At 52.8% G+C, this 7,469-nt stretch overlaps 1 protein-coding gene across 1 annotated transcript in view; it reads right to left on the reverse strand.

Moving 5' to 3' along the window:
* The window catches only part of S100B (S100 calcium binding protein B), a 3,626-nt gene extending 3,488 nt beyond the window's left edge, over positions 1 to 138 (reverse strand). Inside the window, exon 1 of the mRNA XM_009283139.2 lies at positions 80 to 138. The gene's annotated coding sequence lies outside the window, so the exon portion shown is untranslated. The remainder of the gene's footprint in view (positions 1 to 79) is intronic.
* Between the last annotated feature and the right edge of the window lie 7,331 nt (positions 139 to 7,469).

The raw sequence follows: 7,469 nt of genomic DNA on the forward strand, positions 1-7,469 counted from the left end.
CCCCCCCCCCCCCCCAGTGCAGCCCCCCGCCTGCTCCGGCAGCCAAGCACCTGCCCCGGCATCCCCCGGCCCCTCTCACCTCCCTGCTGGCGGCGGGGCTGTGGCACAGCAATGCAATGTGGCCAGGCACCCCGGGGACTCGCTGGCTTTTTATGCCCGGGGCGGAGAGCCCCGGGCCCTGCTGCAGCGCTCATGGCACCAATGGCAGCTGGAGGGGGGGGGGCTGGAGCCGGGCGCTGGTCCTGCACTGCGCAGGGATGCACACAGGGACGCATTGACTCGCTGCCAGCCCACGGCCGCGGACGTGGGAGCCGTTGCAGAGAAAGCCGCCATTGTGAGAAAAAAAATAACTGGGCAGTCAGCAGGAGAGCCAGCCTGGTGGCATTGCTTGTGCTGCTGCTCTTGTCCGCAGTAAAGGCAATGAATTGTGACCCACAGCTGGATAGGCGCTGTCAGAGCTGGGCTGGGGGCCCCAACACCTGCCCAAGGCACCCCACAGCCAGGGCCAGATGCGTGGGAACGATGGAGCCTTCCTTTTCCCTGTGGGCCCTGTCCCAGGGCTGCAGCACCCTCTGGGGCAGAGATTTTTCGTGTACCTGTTGTCCATGCCACGGCTGCATGGGTGGAGTTGCTCAGAAGTCCTCTGCCAGCCCCAGCAGCCACCACGGGCATTAAATGCACTTTTCTTTAAAACAAAGAGTTGCAAGTTTCCCTTTCCACCAGAGGCTTCCTTGCAGGCTGGTGCACAGACCCAACAGAGGTGATGCTTTGTCGGGGCCAGCGGGCAGCCTGGCAGGGAAGGGGGATCTGGAGGGGAGCAGGTGACAAGCAGCAAGAGCAGCAAGCAGTGTCTTTCGTCCTGGTGGCACAGTACAAGTGGTGGTTGATAAACACAGAGAACGTGCTGAAGAAAGCAGGTTTTCACTGTGTTTTATTGCCTAGCCACGCTGTTTCCCAAGAATGAGATGGGATGAGCCAAAGTTGAAGCTGTCTGCTATTACTGACGTGGTATGTTTCCATTTACACCTTTTTAGCTGCAGCACGGGATCAATAATTTCTTTATGTCTTAGGCCTTTGTTGAATTTCAGACTCAGTGCAACTCGGAACAGGTCACCACTGTTACCAGGAAGACAGTTTAGCAATACCCATGATGGAGAGCCCAGAAGGTGTCATTTTATTACCACGGTCAGCTCCTGTGGAGAAATGTGAGGAGTATACGAGCCTTATACGTATGCTCGTGGGGTAGGATGAAGGTCTGGACATCTTCAAAAATGTCCTGTTGAAGAGGCAAGACTGGGTTGCTGGACAAACACAGTCCCTGGCAGTTCCTGTGTTCCCCAAAGCTACCATGGATGCGACCACTGAGACAACACCTACCATGTTACTTAACAGTTTTTCACATACTGGTGTGAAAGAAACCCATCCATGTTGATCATTTCCTTACATCAGCTCTTGAAAGCTTTTGTAACAGCTTCAAACACAGGTATGGGAAAAATTTATTTCCCCAGTGTTAAGCTTGAGTATGTTGAGTCTAAATGTAGACCTGACCACTGAAATTCTCGCATTTATGGCACTGCAAACTGCAGCAGTTATCTGTGTTCTCTCGTAGGACTGGCAGGGATAGGGGGCATGCTTTTAGGCAGTGGTGTTTCTAGTGTGGAGATAGTTTGTCAACAATCTTGCAGTATTTGATTTTTCCAAGGATATTTGTATTCACTTAAGAGCTGGCTATAAATGGGGCTCTCTGTCAGCAGGAAAGAAACAGTATTTTTCTCCATCGATAGCAATTTGATCTGGTAGGTATCTTAGTTCAGTCATTAGCCAAGAAATGCATCAAAGCACACCATTTCTAGTCAGAGACAAGGTCCTAGCTTGGCTTTGTTAAACCATTTTCTGATGTCATTCTTGAAAGTGACCTTTTCTTAAAATGGAATAGAAAAATTAGCATTTGGCAGATCAAATCCTGAACAGTCTTGAAATTCTCTTTCCTGCTTATTCTTACTGTCCATTTCACCCTAAATCATTCTGACTTCTATATTTTACAGGGAATGATCTGGAATGATCTGCTGCACTGGCTGATAGGGTGGGAAGGAGCAGCAGCATCAGGTGTGAACACCAGAAACCTTGGCCCTTTCTGCCTCTGCTGATGAGCAGCTCCAGGCGACTTCCCTGATCCTTGTCCAGGCTCATATCCTAGCAAACACTGCTCTCCTGGCCTGGGTTGTCCCTGACCCAGCCTGTGAAAGCCCAGGAGGTCTGGGCATGGGTGTGGGGCTGAGAGCTGGCTGTGCTTTTAGTGCTGCCCAAAGAGCTGCTTCCATTATTTTAAAATTAATGGTCCTGATCTTTGAACAGGAGAGTGTAACCCTGGGGCTCCTTTCCTCAGGGTCACCGCTTCCTTGCCAGAGCTTTGGGCTGATGTGTTTAAAGAAACAGAGGGTTTTACAGAGCCCAAGGCCGAGCAAAACACTTCAGCCCTCTGCCTGTCTCCCCCTCCCCAGTAAAACACAATGTGGGCTCTTCATAGCAGGCTCAGGGAGAAAAGCCAGTGTATTTCTTTGTCTCTCTGGTGTGTGTGGCACCAGGCTCTGCCAGACCACGAGACAAAGGCCAGCGGTCATTGAACTGCGAGAAAAAAGTAATGAAAGCAGAGGAATTTGGGTGGGAGGGGGAAGAAGCTGCTTCTGCCTCCGCAGGGCTGTGCTCGCAGTCCCAGCACACAGAGCAGCATTGCAGAGAGCAAGTTCCTCGGCTCTGTGCCATGGTCGCTGTGTCCGTTTCTGAACCCACAAACACAGCAGCCAGAAATGAGCTAGAGTCCTCATGGGAAGCCTCAAATGATACCTAGAAACAGAAACACCAAGACACATCTGGGAATTGGGCTGGTGCTTGTTGAAGTTGTTGGAGGGAGATGATGGGCCCAATTTAGTGCCCTGCACATAGGTCCAGGGGGCCCAAGGGGTTGTGTCTGCCCCAGGAGGGACCCGCTGGGCCCTGCACCATCTCTGCCAGCCCTGTGCAAATGTCACCTCTGCCTCCACCTGAGGACGAGGAGAGACTGGGCAGGCTCCATGGGATGAGCAGTGGGTCTTTTTTGCCCCCACAGAACAGACTCACAAGGTTAAGATGGTGCCTCCCTCTCGGGAACCACAGGCAAAGGTAGCTTTACATCCACCTTCATCTCATAAATCCTGGGCTCTGGGCTCTGGCTAACTGCCATTTCTCCCAATCCTTTTGTTCCCCCACTGTCCTCCCAGCGCAACCATGCACTAGGGTTGTAGAGGAGCAGCTCTGAACCTTGCTGCTGGCCCACCAGGTGCTGTCATCTTGGCAGTTTTTGCGACCCCTTAAGAAAACACCAAATAGTACTGCTGCCACTGCAGCAAATTCTCAGGAGTTTAAAACACTGGGATGCTCTTACCTTGTCTGAAACGTGGCCTTGAGCTTAGGTCAGTTCCTGGCTAAATTCAGCTGAAACAAGAAGAGACTACTCTTAAGTTTGTTAAAAAGATAGATTAATATGTTCTCCATCAAACCTGCGCCAAGATGCATTACAGCATTGATCCGGAGTGTCTCTTCAGCCCCTGGTACAGATAGCAGCCCCAGTGGGAGAGGGCTGCAGGTCTGCTGGTGGAGCAGAGTGCTGAAGGCTCACACCTTTTGCTGCATGGAGCCAAGTTACCTTAACAGGGACAGAGGAAACCATGGGGTTTTTTTAGATGCTTCTAAAACACCTGTGTTTCTGCTTAAAACATTTCTGCTGAAACAGTGACCATTTCAGGTCTATTTTCTCTCAAAGCAGAGGCGGACATATTTAGACCATGTTTTGTAAAATCCCTTTGATCAGATCCCTTTTAATACAAACTAGATGATATCCCATGGCTTTAAAGTACCTTTGCAATTTTTACTCTAGCAGCATAACAAATAGCAGTTGGCAGATAAGACCTTGTGAACTGAGTCTCATGTGCTGGACTGCAATAAAACAGGGGAAGTTGTGGCGTTTGCTTTTATGAGCTGACAGCATCCCTTTCTCAGGGGAATACTTTCAGCTTCTAACGTCTCCAGCAAGCAGAGCGCCCACAAACAACAGGAACAGAGCGTTACCCTGTCAACTGTGGTCTAAACCGCAGACATATAAAAGCTAATATAAAAATAATGCTGAGGTAACAGGAGTTTGGCAATTATTAAAAATAAAAGTTTCATAACTAAAACAGAATTTCTAAGACAGGCAGGTTGTATAGAGACAGAAGAATAAAATCAAGTGGTTCATCTTCCATCACTTCCTTTAGGCAAATATTACCATAAATTATCTGAAGATTTTGGCATCCGCAAGGAATTGGAGATACTTACATGAAGCTCATCTCAGGCAGATTCATTATGACAATTTTTTTTTCTTAAATCAAAAATAAACAACAGGCTATTAAGCCCCAAATACAAGACCCATATCAGAACTTCTAGAGTTCCCTTTGTCCATTTAAACTGTGCAAAAGAAGCAACACAGCTCTCCCTAGTGAGGACCAGCAGTATGAGGCACAAGTCAAAGATGTTATCCTCATGCCGTGACACCCCCTGGGAGGACTCCAGCACCGTTAGTTGTTCAGACAAAATTCTGCTGTTATGAACGCAGCCAGGGCTGAACCTGTGTGTGACCTAAGCCTAATTTATAAAATAAATACCAAACTAATTCTATAATTCCCAAATAAATTACTGTATCCTCTCCAAATAATCCCTGAGGTTATGCTGGACATGAGTGAAGAGCTATTTGCTAGCAAAGGAGCATTTTAAATTCAACTTGTAGTGTGTGAATACAATAAGTATTAATTCACAGGCATGTTTCTGTCCTGGGGTGCTGATGGGTGCCACATTTGGGAGTAGCCCTTTTATTCCTGGGCTTCCCGTGCTCCCTGAGGCCCCCAGGGACTGCTGTGCCAGGCAGCACACAGACATGGAGGTGGTCCCTGCCTCCAAGGCCTTAGAGTCAAGGTTGAATTTTGATCACAAGTATTTACGGCCATGAATTTGGGCTTTTCCACCTGAACTTTCCACTGACTTAGCTTGATCTGGTGTTGCCTCTGCAGTGGGAGGGAAGCCAGGTCACTCTGAAAGGCAGCAGGAAGAAATTTTATCACTACATTTAAACAAGTACGTATTAAATTCCCACCCAGCCCTTCCAACACACAATAGCAGCAAGTAAAGCATCTCTGGCTCACACGCGTCTTTCCCAGAGCAGGATTTATAGCATGTGTTATAAAAAGCAGTCCCTGACATCCCTGGGCTGCATGCTTCTGCCAGCGACGCAACCCCAGGTGTCCATCTGTCCCCGAGGGGCTCCCTGGCTCCTCACGCGCCTCCCCAGACTCCTGCCAGGTTTCTCTGGCTCACGGCAGGGTGCTAGCCCCTTCCCAACCACCTGTGTGCCTGATGGAATTCGTACCTCCATTCAGGGAGCCCTTTTGAGCCAAGGTGTTCTGAAGGGCTAAAACCTACTTGCTCACTGGCCTGGGAAGGGAGTGCTGCCAAACGTGGGGCAGCACTGGGGCTGTTAGCAGAGAGATGGGGGTATGTCACCAGGACAGGACAGGACGGGAGGAGCTCTGCCACTTCCTCATAGACCTCATGGACTGCTATCCCACGGCAGTGCCTGCAGGAGGGTGACACCCCACCCCGACACCCCGACACCACCCATTCTGGGGGCACCAAGGCAGGGTTCACAGTGGGGATGCTTGGCTCACCCCATCACCTGATACCAGAGGTGAAGCCACCACCCATCCTCACCCCAACCCTGACAGTGTTTTTATAAGGGCTGGCAGACCCTTGTGCCCGTGACAGGATGTGCCACGTGTCTGTTCTCCTGTAGCCCCATGGTTACAGCACTCGTAAAGCATAACAAAAAGTTTTATGGGGGTCACCCCTGCCTGCCACACCCCTCCTTGCCCGGGCAGGGCCCCGGTATTTAGTGGGTGCCCACCACCCTGGGAGAGCCGTGCCGAGGACGGCAATCGGGGGTGCTGCTGGCAGCGGTGCTTTCAGAGGGTGCTGCCAGCATCGCCTCCACTGGGAGCTCTTCTGCAGGTTCGGTGAGCGAAAGTGACTCCCCAAGGCAGCAGCGCCTGGTGGGGCCACAGGGCAGCCGGGGAGCATGGGGGCAGTGGGAGCATGGGCGCCGATGGGCCAGGCCAGCATCGCTCCACTGGGAGCTCTTCTGCAGGTTCGGTGAGCGAAAGTGACTCCCCAAGGCAGCAGCGCCTGGTGGGGCCACAGGGCAGCCGGGGAGCATGGGGGCAGTGGGAGCATGGGCGCCGATGGGCCAGGGTGCACCATCCCTATGGCTGGCGCTGCACTGAGACATGGTGTCCCCAGCCCCTTATGGTCCATGAGGACGTGGGCTGGGCACCCAGGCTCAGCCAGAGTTGGTTTATAATTTCCATTAACAACAGAAACCACATGCCCGGGCTTTGGGGGTGCACAGAGATGGGGACAGTCACTTTTGGGGTTGGTGCTGTCACCCAAAGGGACAGGGCAGCTGTCGGGGTCTGCAAGCAGATGGCACTCCTGGGGAAGTGAGTGTGGTCTCTGTGCCCAGGGCAGACACGCGGGGCAGAGGAGCCAGGTCCCTGCTGTTGGCAGGGCGATGACATCCCCCCTGACAGAAGGTGCTGCAAGGAGAGGGATTCCCGTGGGGACAGATGCAGCAGCACATCCCTGCAGAGCCAGGGGCAGCCACACCACGGAATGCCCTAGGGATGGGTGTCGGAGCTGGTTGTGCAGCTGGGGCCACTGCATCCAAGGGCGATGCCTGTGGAGCTGAGCCCGGGCTCATGGCCCATGGCCACCTGTGCAAAGGCGGGTCCTCAGGGGGAACCACCACTGCTAGGCCATGAAACGCCATCAACACTCACTCCATTGGGTGCGTGTACATCTTTATCAACCACCCGCTTGTCCGGCACCACCACAAGCTGCTGCTCTTACTGCTTGTCACCTGCTCCCCTCCAGATCCCCCTTCCCTGCCAGGCTGCCCGCTGGCCCCGACAAAGCATCACCTCTGTTGGGTCTGTGCACCAGCCTGCAAGGAAGCCTCTGGTGGAAAGGGAAACTTGCAACTCTTTGTTTTAAAGAAAAGTGCATTTAATGCCCATGGTGGCTGCTGGGGCTGGCAGAGGACTTCTGAGCAACGCCACCCACACGACTGTGACATGGACAATGGGTACACGCAGGCAGGAGGTTCCCACCGTCCCCCCAGACAGAAGGGTGGTGTCACAGTTACTGGCCGGGTGACAGCCTTGTGAGAGCACCTTTATAACCCAAAGCCACTTGACGCGGCTTTCTGTGAGGGTACGGCAAGGCATGCCCCAGAACTGTCCCCACGGCAGGCGTCAGGGCGAAGGCCGAGGTGGTGGCCGAGGAGAGGCAGCCGGCCCGCCTCAGGGGCGCAGAGCCCGGGGATAAGCGGCGCCGGCTGCGGCCGGGGA

This window comes from Aptenodytes forsteri, unplaced genomic scaffold (assembly GCF_000699145.1).
Source record: "Aptenodytes forsteri isolate BGI_AS27 unplaced genomic scaffold, ASM69914v1 Scaffold198, whole genome shotgun sequence".
NCBI lineage: Eukaryota > Metazoa > Chordata > Aves > Sphenisciformes > Spheniscidae > Aptenodytes > Aptenodytes forsteri.